Genomic DNA, 17,656 nt, shown 5'->3' with positions numbered 1-17,656 from the left:
GGGGAGACCTCATCGCGGTCTATGGCTTCCTCGCGAGGGGGAGTGGAGGGGCAGGTGCCAACCTATTCTCCTTAATCACCAGTGACAGGACCCACGGGAATGGTGTCAAGCTGAGGCAGGGGAGGTTTAGGCTGGACATCAGGAAGAGGTTCTTCACTGAGAGGGTGGTCGCACACTGGAACAGGCTCCCCAGTGAAGTAGTCACTGCACCAAGCCTGTCTGAATTTAAGAAGCGTTTGGACTGTGCACTTAGTCACATGGTCTAAACTTTTGGGTAGACCTTTGTGGTGCCAGAAGTTGGACTCAATGATCCTTATGGGTCCCTTCCAACTCGGGATATTCTATGATTCTATGATTCTTCTTTGTTAATCCTTTTATCACCTACTCTGTTAATCCTTTTATCAGGATTATTATTTTTATAGGGCCTGGTTTTTTCCCTTTCCACCTTCAAATCTAGTTTAAAGCCCTATCGATCAGCCCTGCTAATTCCTGGGCAAAAATCCTTTTCCCCCTCTGAGAAAGGTGCTTCCCATCAGGAGCCAGTAGGGCTGGTGTCATGTAGACCTTCCCATGATCAAGAAACCCAAAACTGTGTCGGTGGCACCAGAGTTGGAGCCACATATTGATTTGCTGGGTCTACCTGTTCCTTTCAATATTGATCCCCTCCTACTAGAAGTATGGAGGAAATTTCTACCTGGGCATGTGATCCTTCAACCAGTCACCCCAAAGCCCTAAAGTCCCTTTCGATCACTCTTGGACTTATCTTTGCTATCTCATCACTGACAATGTGAAAAAACAATAAAAGGTAATAAGCAGAAGGCCATACCAGGCGAGTGACTTTCCGAGTGATGTCTCTTACCCGAGTCCCAGGGAGACAGTAGACTTCCATATCGGTCCGGTCTGGATGGCAAATCGGGCCCTCCCTTCCCTTCAGAAGGGAGTTCCCTATTACTATAACCCTTCTTTTTTTCCTTGGTGGAGGTTGTTGTGATGCGGAGCGTAGCATGACTTGCCCTGGACAACTCCCCCAGTTTGGATGGACCTTTGTCCACATCGTTGTTTGCCTGCCCATCAAGTTCCAGAGTCTCATACCTATTGTTCAGGGGCACCCGGGAAGGTGGGGTCGGAAGTGGGGGGGGTTTACCTGCTGCGTTGAACAAGAACCTGCTTCCCCTCCCCCTGGTGGCAAGGGAGTAGGGGGAACCTTTGTTTCTTGTGTAGTGGGCTGGCTGGGGAGCCTGTCTCAGGGATGTCAGAGTACTACTCCACCAGTCAATCTCCTTCTCTGACTCCTTGATGTTCCTCAGCCTGCCCACCTCCTCCCAAAGCTCCACCACCAGGCAAAGCAGTTCTTCAACCTGGGCACACCTCCCACAGCTATGCTTGCTACTGCCATTCTGTAGTGGCATAAGAGTAGGGCACACCCAGCAGCCTGACACCTGGGTGGCATTTTAACCAGCATTGGCTGGACTGCATAAAAGCCAGTAGGGTGTTTCCCCAGTTTTATATCTGCTTTTGGTACTACGTTTGTGGCAGAAGCACAAAAAGCTTTCATCTTCAGACAACTGTCTCCACTCCATCTATTGTTTAATTGATAGATGGCATTATAGAGTTGTAGATGCCATCCAGATTCATAATTTCATTCATTAACATTCATTACTTGCTGTAACTCCTTTGTGCTAGAGGGGTTCTAGGAAAAGAACCAGGAAACCACACATTGGAAACGGAAGCACTACTTACAGCAATGACTTAGGGCAATGATTTCTAGCATGAAAACCATATGTAACCACTCCACACACCAGTCTTCTAGGAACTTGTCCTGGTTTCAGTTAGGACAGAGTTAATTTTTCTCCTAGTAGCTGGTAGGGTGCTATGTTTTGAATCAGGATGAGAAGAGCGCTGATAACATGCTGATGTTTTAATTGTTGCAGAGCAGTGTTTACACCAAGCCAAGGACTTTTCGGCTTCTCGCTCTGTCCTGCCAGCGAGCAGGCTGGGGGTGCAGCAGGAGCTGGGAGGGGACAGACCCAGGACAGCTGACCCAAACTGGCCAAAGGGGTATTCCATACCATCTGGCGTCATGCTAAACAATATATAGGGGTGGCTGGCCGGGGTGGGGGGCCGGCTGCTCGGGGATAGGCTGGGCATCGGTCAGCGGGTGGTGAGCAATTGCATTGTGCATCACTTGTTTTGTACACATTAGTAGTAGTAGTACTATTATTATTATTATTATTATTTTCCTGTCTTAATAAACTGTCTTTATCTCAACTCACAGGCTTCACTTTCCCGTTTCTCTCCCCCATCCCAGAGAGGGAGGGGGGAGGGTGAGCGAACGGCTGTGTGGTGTTTAGCTGCCAGCCGGGTTAAACCACAACAGTCCTTTTGGCGCCCAACGTGGGGCACGAAGGGTTGAGAAAATGACAGCTCTGACCAGAGTGTGTTAAACTAAAATTGGTATAAGTATTGGACCTGCTTAATAGTTGCCAGTCACAATGTTGATTGCCTTAATCTCCAGTCTGCTGTGCCTGTTTTCCAAATTGAGTTTTATAGCACACTACTTACTGTATGTGCTCCCTGTCGCGCTGTTTATCCTTTCCGGGCCCTGGTTTAAGATTGTTATGGTACTGTGCGGTGTAACAATGGCTTATGAAATGATGAAATTTCTGGTCAGGACTCTAACCTGGTATTTGTACTCAGCACTGACGTCGACTCTGTACTTTGGAAACCATATCTCGGAAACTATTAGCAATTACACCTATTGCCTGTTTTTGTTAGGGAACCAATCTGTGGAGGGGACAGGGGAAGATATTTTTTCCTACCTGTTCACTCTCCCCTTCTCCTTCACCACCACCCTCTTATCCCCCGAGCTAGTTACGGTGGTTCTCCGAGATGTTGAATATCCTTGGGATACTCAGACCAGCCTGCTCTTGTTGTTATGCCTCCTGAATGCGCTTCAGGTTTTGTTGAGGGTTAAACAACTACTTAGGAATCTCATCCGGAGATCTGTCTTGAGGCGGGATAGTTGCGAGTGGCAGGGAGTGTGGGAGGATATGGGCAGGTTTCTAGAGCAGTGGTCACCTCCAGTGTTTTGGACATTCACCCCTGAACAACTGCAAAATCCTAAAAAGCTGGCAGAATGCTTGAAAAAAAGGTGTCATGACTCTGGCAGTTCCAAAGTGACACAAATCACTGTAGCGTGCTGGGGTCTGGCTTGTGCCTATCGAGCTGCAATTGATGCTACTATCAGCCTAGCTCCCGCTCCTGCAGCCGCTCCAGCTCCTGCAGCCGCTCCAGCTCCAGCTCCTGCAGCCGCTCCAGCTCCGGCTCCTGCAGCTGCTCCCACTCCTGTGGCTGGGTCAGAGAAACGAGCTGTAGCAGTGCAAGTTGCCCCTGTAGACAAGGTGAAAAAATGGTATAGAGGCTCAGGTCGTTTAGAACGCAGACAGTCTTCTGCTAAGTCTGGGCATAGAGAAGACGAGGCTGGGCCATCAAATGTGCAGGAGGATGAAGATGAGGATGGAGATGTCGAAAAATCAACAGTAACTACCCGGACTCTATACCAGCGTGAGCTACGAGATGTGCGAAAAGATTTTGGTCGCTGTCTAGGTGAGCAGCTTGTCATCTGGCTGCTCCGGTGCTGGGACACCGGGGCCGATTGTGTGGAATTAGAGGGCAAGGAAGCCAGGCGGCTGGGATCCCTTGCTAGGGACGCAGGCATTGACAAAGCAATTGGAGATGGAGCACGATCTCGCAGCCTCTGGAGGCGTCTCCTGTCAGCTGTGCAGGAAAGGTATCCCTTCAAGGAAGAACTTGTATGTCTACCAGGCAAGTGGACCACTATGGTGAAGGGAATCCAGTACCTGAGGGAAATAGCCGTACGGGAGGTGATTTATAAGGACCTAGACAACGCACAAATATCCACAGATCCAGATGAAGTCAAGTGTTCACAGCCCATGTGGCGGAAGTTTGTACGGCGTGCACCATCATCATATGCCAGCTCATTGGCAGTAATGGCCTGGAAAGAGGATGAGGAACCCACAGTGGACGAAGTGGCTAAACAACTCCGGCAGTACGAAGAAAGTCTCTCCTCTTCCCTGCAGGCCTCCGTCTCAGCTGTGGAGAAACTTTCTGAAAAGGTCCACCAACTTGAAGAGAGATTATTTTCCTCCCCACCTGTACAAACCAGTGTCTCAGCTATTAGGGGTAAACGTTCATCTATGCAAGGAAGACAATATGGTGGGCACACACCCCGCGCCACCTTGTGGTTTTACCTACGTGACCATGGAGAGGACATGAGAAAATGGGATGGAAAATCTACCGCGACCCTAGAGGCATGAGTATGTGAGTTGCAAAAGAAAACAATCGTGAAAAAGGGGTTATTTGAAAAGTTTGCTGCTCCAACTTCCAGCAGGCAGTCCTTTAAATACAGAAACGAAGATTCTGACCAGGACTAGAGGGGCCCTGCCTCCAGCCAGGGGGAGGAAGGGGACAATCGAGTTTATTGGACTGTGTGGATTCGATGGCCTGGCACGTCAGACGCACAGAAGTATAAGGCTTTGGTAGACACCGGTGCACAGTGTACTGTAATGCCATCAAGCTATAAAGGGCCAGAGCCCATCTGTATTTATGGTGTGACGGGGGGATCCCAGCAGTTAACTGTATTGGAGGCTGAAGTGAGTCTAACTGGGAATGAGTGGCAAAAGCACCGTATTGTGACTGGCCCGGATGCTCCGTGCATCTTAGAAGAGGATATTCAAGGACCCAAAAGGGTTCCGCTGGGCTTTTGGCATAGCTGCCTTAGAGACAGAGGACATTAAACAGTTGTCTACCTTGCCCGGTCTGTCGGAGGACCCTTCTGTTGTGGGGTTGCTGAGGGTCGAGGAACAGCAGGTGCCAATCGCTACTACATCTGTGCACCGGCGGCAATATCGCACCAACCGAGACTCCCTGAGTCCCATCCATAAGCTAATTCGTCAACTGGAGAGCCAAGGAGTGATCAGCAAGACTCATTCACCTTTTAATAGTCCCATATGGCCAGTGCGAAAGTCTAATGGTGAGTGGAGACTAACAGCGGACTATCGTGGCCTGAACGAAGTCACGCCACCGCTGACTGCTGCAGTGCCGGACATGCTAGAACTCCAGTATGAACTGGAATCAAAGGCAGCCAAGTGGTATGCCACAATTGATATCGCTATCGCTAATCATAGATGGAAAGCTGCTGTATGGAGTCCTACACGACGTGTTGCAGAAGCTGCTGAGGGAGAAGGTGAATCGAGTCAGTTTGCAGAAGTGAAAGCTATTCAGCTGGCTTTAGATATTGCTGAACGAGAAAAGTGGCCAGTTCTCTATCTCTATACTGATTCATGGATGGTAGCAAATGCCCTGTGGGGGTGGTTACAGCAATGGAAGCAGAACAACTGGGAGCGCAGGGGCAAACCCATCTGGGCTGCGGCATTGTGGCAAGATATTGGTGCCCGGGTAGAGAACCTGGTTGTAAAGGTACGCCACGTAGATGAGGTTATTAATGAATCTAATACTATTCGATTCTAGAGTACTATTTTGACAAACTTATCAAACTTATTTTCTAGTTCTTCAGTTATAGCTGAGATACTTACAATAGCGTTTTCTAATTCACCCACCCCTAACCAAGGTAAAAACCACCTTGCAAAACTGTGAAATGCTAGAGAATTTTACTAGAGAATTATCTGAAGTCTGCTTAATTCTGCATGTGGTCTCAAGGGGGCTTTGGCTTTGTGGGTCTTCAATAATAGTTACATGAAGGGATGAAAGACACAGACTCCTGATGTCTCAAACAGGAGACCTTTATTGCCATTTTTCACCACTACATATACTTTCCCCGTAGCCCCATGAGCTGTCCACGCACCCAAATCTGTCATACAATTGGTTAGAGACCCTCAGACATGCGCCTCGAGCCAGCCAGCAATTGGCCACTGCCCAAAGCTCATCTTTAACACTGCAGCCAATTTACTTTATCTCGACCTTACTCAAGTTTTTGTTTCTACTGCTTGTTTCCTCATTATCTCTAATTCAGGGACGTGTGAAACAGCGCGAAGCCACCTGCGAATTCCTTTCCCACAATTCCCCCTTTTTTATTTTCAACCAACCAAAAGCTTTCTATAGATTTTTCTATCAATCACCGCAGACATTGCAATAAGCAAGGTACAATAAGCAACAGGGTGAAAATCACATGCAAAATTACCATTGTAAAGTAGCTGGCCTACTAGAATCTACATCAGTCAACAAGCCACTAAGCGCTAGGGATGTTGCTTCGCAGCGATGCTGCTTCTCACTCGCACAGCACAATCACACAATCACGCAAAGAGGCCTCTTGCACTTCTCATTCATACCACAAGAAAATATCACTTAAAATAATTTGTCCGCGGCTTCAGGAGGTCCTTGTCTACTCCCGTGGTGAGCGGCTGAGAGTGGAGACCCCTCCGAGGAAAATGCTCGGGGTGCACCTAGGGGAGTCCGTTCCACAGTCGATCCCACAGCCGAGCAGAGCGGCTCCTGGCGCAAGGAAGGATGCTATTATAGTTTTGTATAATTACACCAAAGAGATGCCTTGCAATAAGGAGCAAGTGTGGTGTTGACCATTTGTTTCACGATTTGTTTTTTTGTCTGAGCAATTAAACCTTACACATGCTGTTGCTGTTACACATCCCAGGATATCTAATTCCTGTGGCTCTAGGGGCGCTTGCGTTAAGTAGAGAGTCCAGTTTTAGTTATCTGCGGGTTTCCCCACCAGACATGTCGTAAACGGGTCGTTAGCACTAGCCCAGGACAGGCACATCGCTTCTTGTCCTGTCATGTTGGCGAGGGTGACCCAGATGTTGCGGCGTGGTTGGATGGTGACCCAGGGCTGGCAATAACCGATGACAGCGGCGATTGTGAGGAGGAGGCCAACCATGGCCTTACTCCCCTTGCTGGTACCCATCTTGGTCCGTGACCTGTGGAGACACAAGCATACCCTTGACCCCAAGTTATTAGAGGCTGGGGTCCCTCCCAAAGACCTGTATTTAAATTTTTTACCATTACTAAGGCCTGCTCTGATTGTGGCACCTGTGACAGCGTGGAATTCATATTTTTGTAATGTTTTATTATGGGCGGTACCTCTTTGTGAGGAAAGGGTAATGATAGGTGATTGATTACATAAAGTGCTTTTCCCAACCTGTTCTGTGGTGTTTCCTGGGTGTCTCCCCCTTTTTGTTTATTTAGCAATGTTTTCAAGGTGCAATGTGTGCGCTCTACAATGGCTTGACCCGTGGGGGAATGAGGAATGTCTGTGATGTGTCGGATACCCCAAGTTTGAAAAAAGGTTTGAAGGGAGTGACTACCGTAGGCGGGGCCACTGTCGGTTTTTATTTCCTTTGGGATGCCTAGCACTGCGAAAGCAACACAGAAGTGAGCCTGAACATGGCGACTAGTTTCACCCACCGCAACTGTCGCCCAAATAGCATGAGAGAAAGTGTCTACCGATACGTGAACATTTTTCAAGCGACCAAATTCTGGAATATGCGTTACGTAGGTCTGCCATAACTGTAAGGACTGTAGACCTCTATGGTTCACAATTAAAGACGGGGTCGAAATGTTGTTGACAGTCAGGACATGTTTGGACAATCAATTTGGCGTCAGTGATCAATATAGTGAATTGTTTCACCAAGACTTTGGCAGATTGATGGAAAAAGGCATGGGATAACCGTGCTTGCTCCAGCACCTTAGGCACCGGGGCAGTCAGGGTCATATTAGTTAGCTGGTCAGCGCGTGTGTTACCCTCTGCAAAAATACCAGGTAACATGGTGTGGCTCTTCATGTGAATAATACAATACAGGTGCACTCACTGCTCTACCAAAAATAACAGCTCCTTAAATTTTAGAAACAAGTTTTCCTTTGGGATATTTCTCAAATGTGCCCTCTCAATGCGCTGAGCGACACTTACAGCATATTGCAAGTCCGATACAATATTCAAAGGTACTAGGTTTTTTTTTCCTTTTCTTTTTTCTTTTTTCTTTTTTCTTTTTTTTTGTTTTCTTTTCTTCTTTTCTTTTTTTTCTCTTTTTTGTCTTTTTAAAATTTATTTAACACATTTTTATTGAGAGTGCAGCACAGATACCTTCCCTGAAACAATTACTTGAAAACATTTATGAACATAAATTGTCAAAAATATGCTAACAAATTTACTTAAATACATACATTTAAAAAAAATCTGAAAAACAAATATTTAACAGCCTAAGACACATTCACAATGTCATTTCTCCATCATTTATGGTTTTTATCTCTAACACAAGAGGACACAAGTCTGAAAATCTGCATATATTAAGGTATCACAGAGAATAGAAAATATATGAAGAAGTTATCATGGATTTGGGGTAGGAGGTTTAAAGAAACCGATCTTCTGGCAGTATCGGACAATAAATGGCACAGAAACTATAGTAATGCTGAGTCATACTGGAGCAAACAATTTGTGAATAGCATATGCCAACAGAAATGTGCCTGTACCAGCAGCCCTTTTAGATTGCAGCAATGATTCACTGAAACCAAGTTTGAAGAGAACTGCAGTCATAGCCACGCCACTTGACACAGCCAGGTAGAAGATTCCTAGAGATACTAATGAAATTCCAACATGGAATGAAACCCCTACAGCACCACATTCTTTGAAAACTTTTTTCAGCTGCTGGGATTTATTGAGTTTGTGTTCACTGCTGAGATCTTTGGCTGCCTTTTCAGGGGATCCACCCACATCTTTGGCCGGCCTCGCAGGGTGGACAGAGGGGGGGCCCACGGGGCGGCGGGCCTTTGCGCAGCAGCAGGTGGAACATGGCAGCGCCCGGTGCACATGGGCGGGCACCCAAACCAGAGAAACGCAGCAGCCGGCAGCAGGGTGGGCGGGCGGGTGCCCGGAGGTGACAGCAGGGGTGCAGGTGGCGCTGGTGGCAAGCGTACAGCACCAACAACTGACCAGTCATAACATTTTCTAACAATGACTGAGTAAATGGTGCACGTAATCCATATGTAGTCACAGTCTTTCTTAATTCTTTAATTAGGTCCCAGTGGAAGGCATTATATTCATTTGGACCGTTGGGTCGCACTTGCACCGGGAAAGCCATTCCTACCAGGTCCCCGTCCTTTAGCACTTCCTGGTGCACCAGCTCCCATCGTTCCCGCAGGTCGAAAGCTCGGGCCCCCAGGGAGGCGTTATCGAGGGTAGGCAAGGCGGGAGCTAAGGGGGTCAGCGGAGAGGGGTTCTACGGCGGCAGCAGGGAGGGGCTCTGCGGCGGCGGTCCGCAACCCTCTTCCTTGTCATCCCCCAGGTCTATCAAATTGCACCACTCTGGTGACCTTGCAGGCTCTGATCTCAGTTCGGCTGCTGTTATTGCCTGGGCAGCGGCGTTCTGTACTTCCTTTTCTGCCTGCCACGATCTTAAAGTCTCAGTTACCAGCCGCCACGTAGTCATCACCTCAGCAGCATTAGTATCCCCACGGGATGCTGCTTCCAATATTTTTTCCCCCGCTTGGTCCCAAGTTTTTACATCAAATACTGTGGGAGCCATTGAGGGGAGCCCTTGTTTTCGCAAAAAATTCAATAATAGTTTTATCTGAAACGGATCAGATTTTACTCCCCTGTCTATTAGGAGTTGCATTAGTAGTTTCACTATAGCCTCTTCCTCTGCCAAAAGGCTAACTCCCATGATCAATGCCCAGCCACTCACCTATCCTTCAGGTGATGTCCTGGGTTGAAGCTGCAGTACAGCTGTGAGCTTGACTCGTTCGGCTGGGTTCCCTTCAGATGCTCGTGCAGCGCTGCTCCTCCCGTCACGTCGGGGTCACCATTTGAAGGGATGAAAGACACAGACTCCTGATGGCTCTTGAACAGGAGACGTTTATTGCCCTTTTTCACTACTACATATACTTTCCCCGTAGCCCCATGCACTGTCCACGCGCCTGAACCTGTCATACAATTGGTTAGAGACCCTCAGACATGTGCCTCGAGCCAGCCAGCAATTGGCCACTGCCCAAAGCTCATCTTTAACACTGCAGCCAATTTACTTTATCTCGACCTTACTCAAGTTTTTGTTTCTACCGCTTGATTCCTCCTTATCTCTAATTCAGGGATATGTGAAACAGCGTGAAGACACCTGTGAATTACTTTCCCACATTTACATTTGGAATTATTGCCTCCAGGGTGCAAGTTCCCTTCCATCCTAGGGGCAACACCTTCCTGGCTTTATTGCCACATAGCCAGTACCACTCCTTGCCATTCGGGACAGGCCATCTGGTTACAGGATTCTCATGTTGTATCTGGCGTGCATTATGTATATTAGCATTCCCGTGGCTACCATATTCAGTACAGTATGGATTATTCCCTATTTCATGGATATTTCCACACCCAGGGTCAATAATATTGCCCCCTGAGTTTCTATCAATGTTGTTTAAAAGGCACCTTTGATAACACAGTATGTTGTAGGCAGGATTACGTGTAGGGAGCTCAACTTCAAAATCTATTCCTTCTCGGGACTGAGTATGATCTGTCATTTTGAGAAATCTAGAGAATCCAGACACAGTTGCTGCTGGAAATAGCAATCAGGGACTAGGCCTTTTCAGTCTTTCTAGGCACCTGGGTGCAAATCCAACAATTATTTCGAGATAGAACTCCAGAGATGTTCTGGATTAATTGGAAATGCTGATTTTTCCCTCCATCCTATCACTAATCCATTGAGAATAGGTATTACTAAGAGAAACTTAAAATACACCATTTCTATGTATATGTACACTCCTATAATAATTAAGAAATAATAATGAAGAAAAACAATAAAAATCACAAACTAATAAGGATTCTTCTGGTGGGGATTAAATACCCTCCTTTCTTTTTCTCCCACTTCCAGAGAGTGTTCCCTGGAAACACTCCAGTTCTGTGTAATTCAGTCCCTTTTACTCATTAATTCATTAAGAATTCTTCTAAGGAGAAGTTAAAGGTTTACAATAGATAGTTTTAACAGTTTTAACCTTAAAAGTCTTTGTTAATGCAGTCTCTCAGGTATCAGGGTTAACTGATGCTTTTACCTAGGTATGAGTCCACCCTTTCTCAGCCGTTCTTCCTGTCGTCTCAGTCGTCAGGAGCACTTGGAACAGTCCGTCCCACTCAGGTTGCAGTTTCAGTTCTCTCCATGTTCACATCAGATCCCAATCTCCTTCTCGGAATGAATGGATCAGGGCTTCCAAGGGTGGGGTTTGAGCTAACAGTCCACGGGTCTTGAGAGATGACAAAGAGGATGACAGCCCGAGTATATGGTTCTTAAGAAAAGCATCTTTTGTCTCAAATTGAGGTAATTCATTCCCTTTGTGCATGAACAGCAATCCAGATAATATTTCATATGGTGAAACTCCCACATCTTTTCTTGGCACCATTCGAATTCAGATAAGCACCAAAGGTAAGCACTTTGTCCAGGGCAGCCGAGTTTCCAAAACTAACTTAGTCAATTGCTTCTTTACTGTCTGATCCTCTCCACCCTTCCAGAAGAGGAAGGATGCCAAGGAGTGTGAAATTTCCACTTAATTCCTCGAGTCCACATTAGCCCTTGCAATACTTCTGACATAAAGTGATTTCCTTGATCAGAGTCAATATTTTCAACAATTCCATACCTGGGAGTTATTTGTTCTAGAATTTCTTTAGTTACTATGTTCACAGTAGCAGATACTGAAGGGAAAGGTTCCACCCACCCTGACAAATGATCGACCAAGACTAATAAGTATTTAAATCTACCTACTCTAAGGAGTTCTGTAAAATCTACCTGTACATTTTGGAAGCATTGAATTCCTGGTTCTCGCCCCTCTTTGGGCTGACTGCGGATAATTTTCCCATTTACCTTTTGACATACTACACAACTCCTGTGTACTTGTTCAGCCAGAGTATATATGTATTCCTACACATACATATTCCATAGCACAGTGTCACACATTGCTTGAATTCCCCAATGACTCTCTTGGTGTAAAACGATTAATATTTGCCTCATTAGCACTTTATTCAGCATTTCTCTCCCCTCAGGGAGTATCTATTTTCCATCTTCGTGACCCCTAATTCCTTAAAAACCTCTTTCTCTTAAAACTTTTTACTTCTTTTTAGTTTTGGGTAGGGGTAGCTCAACAATTCCCTGGATCCTCTCTGGATTTATTCTTTGTTCCCCCTCAGACACCAGATGCCCTAAATACTCGACTTCTCTTTCTACATATTGTAATTTATTTTCCAGTACTTTCAAGCCCTGTTTTCCCAGAAAGTTGAATAGCTTGTTAGTGGCTTCCTTCACAGCTGTTTTCTCCTGTCCTGACAATAAAAGATCATCCAAATATTGTAACAGTAACACCTTCTTTGGGAGGTTGGAATTGCTCCAAAATTTGTTCTAGAACTTGCCCAAATAAATTTGGTGGCCCTGTAAACCCCTGTGGAGTAATTGCCTAAAGTAACTAGGAAAATTAAACTAATATTCACATTTTAAAGAAAATGTACAGCACTGAAGAGGCTTTCAGGGTGGGGTGAAGCTGCATTACCTGAGCGTTCCCTAGGCTTCCAACCTTAGATGCTATCGCACTAGGGGAACCTGGTGTGCTGACTCTAAGGAACAGTACAGAGCGTAGAGTGGAGTGGAGACACCGCGGATAGGCTCTGTGATAAGAGGGGGACTTGAGTGTTCTGGTGCACACCGAGACCGATAAACTGCACATTTGCTACCCTGAGCCAACGACCTGTCATGTTTTTGACAAAATGCTGTACTCTAGTGAACTTTTGCTCATTATAATATCAAAACACACCTCCATCCCAAAAGCTACCCGCCTCCAGGGTGCAACCACCCCTCACTGAGCATGCGCTCTGAATTTCTCGGAGCCTATACCTTTAAACGAAAGCAAGAAAACTTTTTACCAATCATAACCAAGATATGCTTGATTAGAGTCACTCAAGCTCCACCTAAAAGATAGAAAATGATACAAATTGGCTTAAGAGAAAGGGGATGTTACGGAAGATACCATCACAAAGGATACCTTCTGACTTCTGGGATCAGTCGACCACCTGAGCCTCTCTTCCCCCGCCCCCGTTGGGACACTTTGGGGTAAGATTTGAACACTTGGTTATTCCAGGTGTCTCCGCGGAAACTTAGAAATCTCTAGAGTCTTTGTGACTTTTACACGTTAATAGCCAGGCTGTGTACCTGTGTATGTCATGCATGCTAGCTTGCTTTTGCAGACAGTAAATTATCGCCGGCAATCCAAAGAACCTGTGTACCTGTTGCTGTAATAAATTGCACTTAATTGCATTGATCCTAGCCGTGATAGTTCTCATTGAACGCGACTAGAGTGAGGGCGTGCTACGTTATTGGTGAATCCGTGACCGTGATAGTTCAGTACCCTGAATCCAATCAGACTCATTACAGTTAATCGGTTACACCCCTTAACACAACAGAGAAATTGGCATAGTTGGCAGGATTGCTATGGATAAACTGCTGCAAAAATGCAAATGTGTCCCTTTCCAGGTTAGGAAGGAGTGGGCCCAAAAATTTTGGAAAAATCAAGAAAAAGTGGTAGAAAGCATTAAGCAGTGTCAGGCTGCACAAAAGATTGGCATGAGAAAAGGTAAAGGTGTAATCTGTGTAGTATTAGGTGCCTGTTTGTCTTGCGCTCAGCAAGAAGCTAAGGAAACTCCTGCTCCCAAACTAATTTCTGATGTGGAATATACAGCTTTAAAATTGGAAAATGAGGTGTTAAAATCATCATTGGCCTTTGAAAGGGAGATGGGAAAAACATTAGGAATCAGAGTAGATAAACTTCTGAATGAGAATGATAAACTTCTGAATGAGAATAATCATCTTAAACAATTACTGGAGAGGTTTAATCACCTGTTAAATAGAACACAGCCTTCTGCTCCAGTTAAGCAGGTTCATAGATTAATGCATAGGGCAGACCCTGAAAGCTGGGATGGTGATATTTGGTTTGGCAGTGATGATGAGGTCAAAGAGACTGCTGATTCTGAACCTCAGTCAATTTCCTTGAGAGTTTTGGTTAAAACTGAGACTACTGTTGATGAAGATGAAATCCATTCCCACCTGGAATGATTTTGTACAAGACAGAAATAAGTATGGATGACGAATGGGCAGGATCAATTCATCCAGTACTAAGCCCTCAGACCACTCCTGGCAAGTGCGCCAAATCCATACTCAAAAACCCAGATATCCCAAATTCAAAGAGAGGTTCAAACCTAATAAGGAACAGGGTGAGTTGTGGCGTAAGGCCCTAGGTTTGGGTGTACCTTGCCCAATCTTGCGTGGCGCCTCTATGGAGGACCTCCGTACATTAGTCCGATCTCTGGGTAAGAAAAATATTCCAGCTGGGGAGAATTGCCTAACCGGAAAACCCCCAACCCATAAGACAAGTGCAACTTCTGCACCGAGCCCAATTGAGGAGGCAGAATCTCAGCAAAAAAACTCCTATCCCCGAGGAGGGCAGTGAGCCACCCTGCTCAGTGGGTATTAGCAATTCCACGGCTCTCTAATGAACACTCTGACCCTATCATTGCCATTCCTGTTGGACCCCGAAAAATATTGGTAAACTTTCTTATTGACACTAGGGCCCAAATGTCGGTAATTACACAAGACAGCACAAACCTTGGGCATAACACCTGGTCAACGCAGGGTTAAATTCACGGGAATCGATGGTGTGGAAAAAGAATGCCCCACCACAAAAATTTCACTCTGGCTGCCAGAGGAACAAAAATTAACCAGGGTAAAAGTATTAGTTGGTGCTGCCTATACTAATATTTTAGGATTTGACGTACTGCATGGGCAAATGTGGAAACTCCCTGATGGAACTGTGTTGAGTTTCACAAAACATCAAAGGGATTCGGGCACAGTGAAGCTTAGTCTGTTAAAAACATCTATACCATTACCCCCTGCTAAAATCACTAATGTTTGACAATATCTCTTGCCAGCAGCAGCACTTATGGGGATTGACGGGGTGATAACAGAATTGGAAGAAAGAGGCATTATTAAAAGGACCCATTCACCTTACAGTTCACCAGTGTGGCCAGTAAAGAAACCAACCAGGCAATGGCATTTTACAGTGGATTACAGACAGTTAAATGCTAACACCACACCTTTGACAGCCGCAGTTCCAAACATGGCAGAGATAGTGAAAGCCTTCTGTGCATCTACCAATACAATCGCCCCAAAGTTTTATTATTGTTGTGGTTTAACCCGGCTGGCAGCTAAACACCACACAGCCGTTCGCTCACCCTCCCCCCTCCCTCTCTGGGATGGGGGAGAGAAACGGGAAAGTGAAGCCGGTGAGTTGAGATAAAGACAGTTTATTAAGACAGGAATATAATAATAACAATAATAATAATAGTGATAATGATAATAGTATTACTAATAATAATGTGTACAAACAAGTGATGCACAATGCAATTGCTCACCACCCGCTGACCGATGCCCAGCCTATCCCCGAGCAGCCGCCCCCCCCACCCCGGCCAGCCACCCCTATATATTGTTTAGCATGACGTCAGATGGTATGGAATACCCCTTTGGCCAGTTTGGGTCAGCTGTCCTGGGTCTGTCCCCTCCCAGCTCCCGCTGCACCCCTAGCCTGCTCGCTGGCAGGACAGAGCGAGAAGCCGAAAAGTCCTTGGCCTGGTGTAAACACTGCTCTGCAACAATTAAAACATCAGCATGTTATCAGCGCTCTTCTCATCCTAATCCAAAACATAGCACCCTACCAGCTACTATGAGGAGAATTAACTCTGTCCTAACTGGAACCAGGACAATTATAAACCAGAAGAACATCCTACAGGATTTTACACTGGACAACCTGTGCTAATGAAAATGCCTCAGATTGGAACACTAGCAATGGTACTAATTGGTACTACTCCCAAATATCCCTACACATGGGAAATCAAAGATTGTTATCTCACCCTCTTTCTAACCCTACCGGTTGAATACAACTGAGCATATTTTATTTCCTTTTGTGTTCACAGGAATCCTGAGTGAACTGCATGTGGACAGCTGGAGAATCACAAATCAGCAGTTTGGACTGATAATGCTATCCTTTACCCTGACTTTAATGCAATCCCTTTTGGTTCATAGCCAAAAAGACCCAAAATGGCCGTGGTCCCAAGCCCATACACTGGATTATGGGAACACACGCCATCAGGGAAAACTTAAACTTAGCTACTGTGGTTGTGCACAGAGCTGAGGTGTTTCACCATGACATCTAACCATGTGTTGTCACAGTGTAGTGCAAGCACTAGAACATCTCAAAACAAAAAGGACCTAAATCTCTTTACTTTAGTTCTACACGGAAACAAAATATTTTCAAAAGATGAATGGAGTTGGAATGATTCTCTTCAAATGGCTGAACTTCAAGCCACGTCTGGCCAGACAATACAAATCAGTTGCCGAATAACAAATGGGTCTACTTACAATAGGCCGACTGAAATTAAGACAATTTATGCTGATTCTACCAGACCACAAAATTATAGTACTGATTGTAACAAAATAAATGAACCAAATTCTGTTTGCTGGCACAATTTTACTTTCACTAAGCCTATACATCTGGACATCAGGAAGAGGTTCTTCACCGAGAGGGTGGTCGCACACTGGAACAAGCTCCCCAGTGAAGTAGTCACTGCACCAAGCCTGTCTGAATTTAAGAAGCGTTTGGACTGTGCACTTAGTCACATGGTCTAAACTTTTGGGCAGACATGTGCGGTGCCAGGAGTTGGACTTGATGATCCTTATGGGTCCCTTCCATCTCGGGATATTCAATGATTCTATGATTCTATAACTGTGTACTGTCTTTTGGGTTACAGAGGCACAGAATTACTATTTGAATTTATGATCGATACAGCAACATCTTCGTCAACTGCAAAGGATAAGAAGCCTCTGCCCTCGCAGATATTTGAAAATGTACCAACTCAGTCTCCCATTAGTCTAACTCCTTCCATCTTCAACACAGGTCCTTACCTAATTAAAAATGTGGGACAAAAACAAGTTCTCTTTAACCCTAGCTGTTCTCTAAAAAGGGTAGAGATAGCGCTGCACATTAATATCTCAGAAATCAACTCAAAATGTAACCACCTTTTTGAGAACTGCCTACACTGGCTGGTTAGCATGGTTACATGGATGTTCTCTGAAACAATCTCGGTGCATGCCATGGGTTATTGGGAACAGGATTAGGTATACTAAATAGCATTAATGCTGAGGTCCTAAGGAGTAGAATAACTGCTACTACAGATGACCTAAGGAAATTGGAATTACTTGGCACTTATTACTATACCATATATGTACAATTTTATTTGACCAACCGTTAATTTCTCCTTTTCCTTTTTTTTCCTTCTTCTCTCATGACTAGAGGGCCCGTGATTTTTGTTCTTATTGATTTTGCACTGCTCGTTCTGTTTTTCTTATCTATCCTCCTTATTTTGGGACAGTGGGACCTTCCCCTTATCTGCTTCACATACTCCCCACTGCTATGCTGCACAATCACTTTTGAATATGCAAGGTCAGTGGAATTTTCCACTGCAAAAACACCTTCTATTGCAAAAACGCAACATTTTCTCACACATTTATCCCTGTTTTAGTGTCCTCTTCACTTTTAG

The sequence above is a fragment of the Anser brachyrhynchus genome, assembly GCF_964034855.1.
Source record: "Anser brachyrhynchus genome assembly, chromosome: W".
In the NCBI taxonomy this organism is placed as follows: Eukaryota; Metazoa; Chordata; class Aves; order Anseriformes; family Anatidae; genus Anser; species Anser brachyrhynchus.
Note: the sequence above shows the minus strand (reverse complement) of the source record.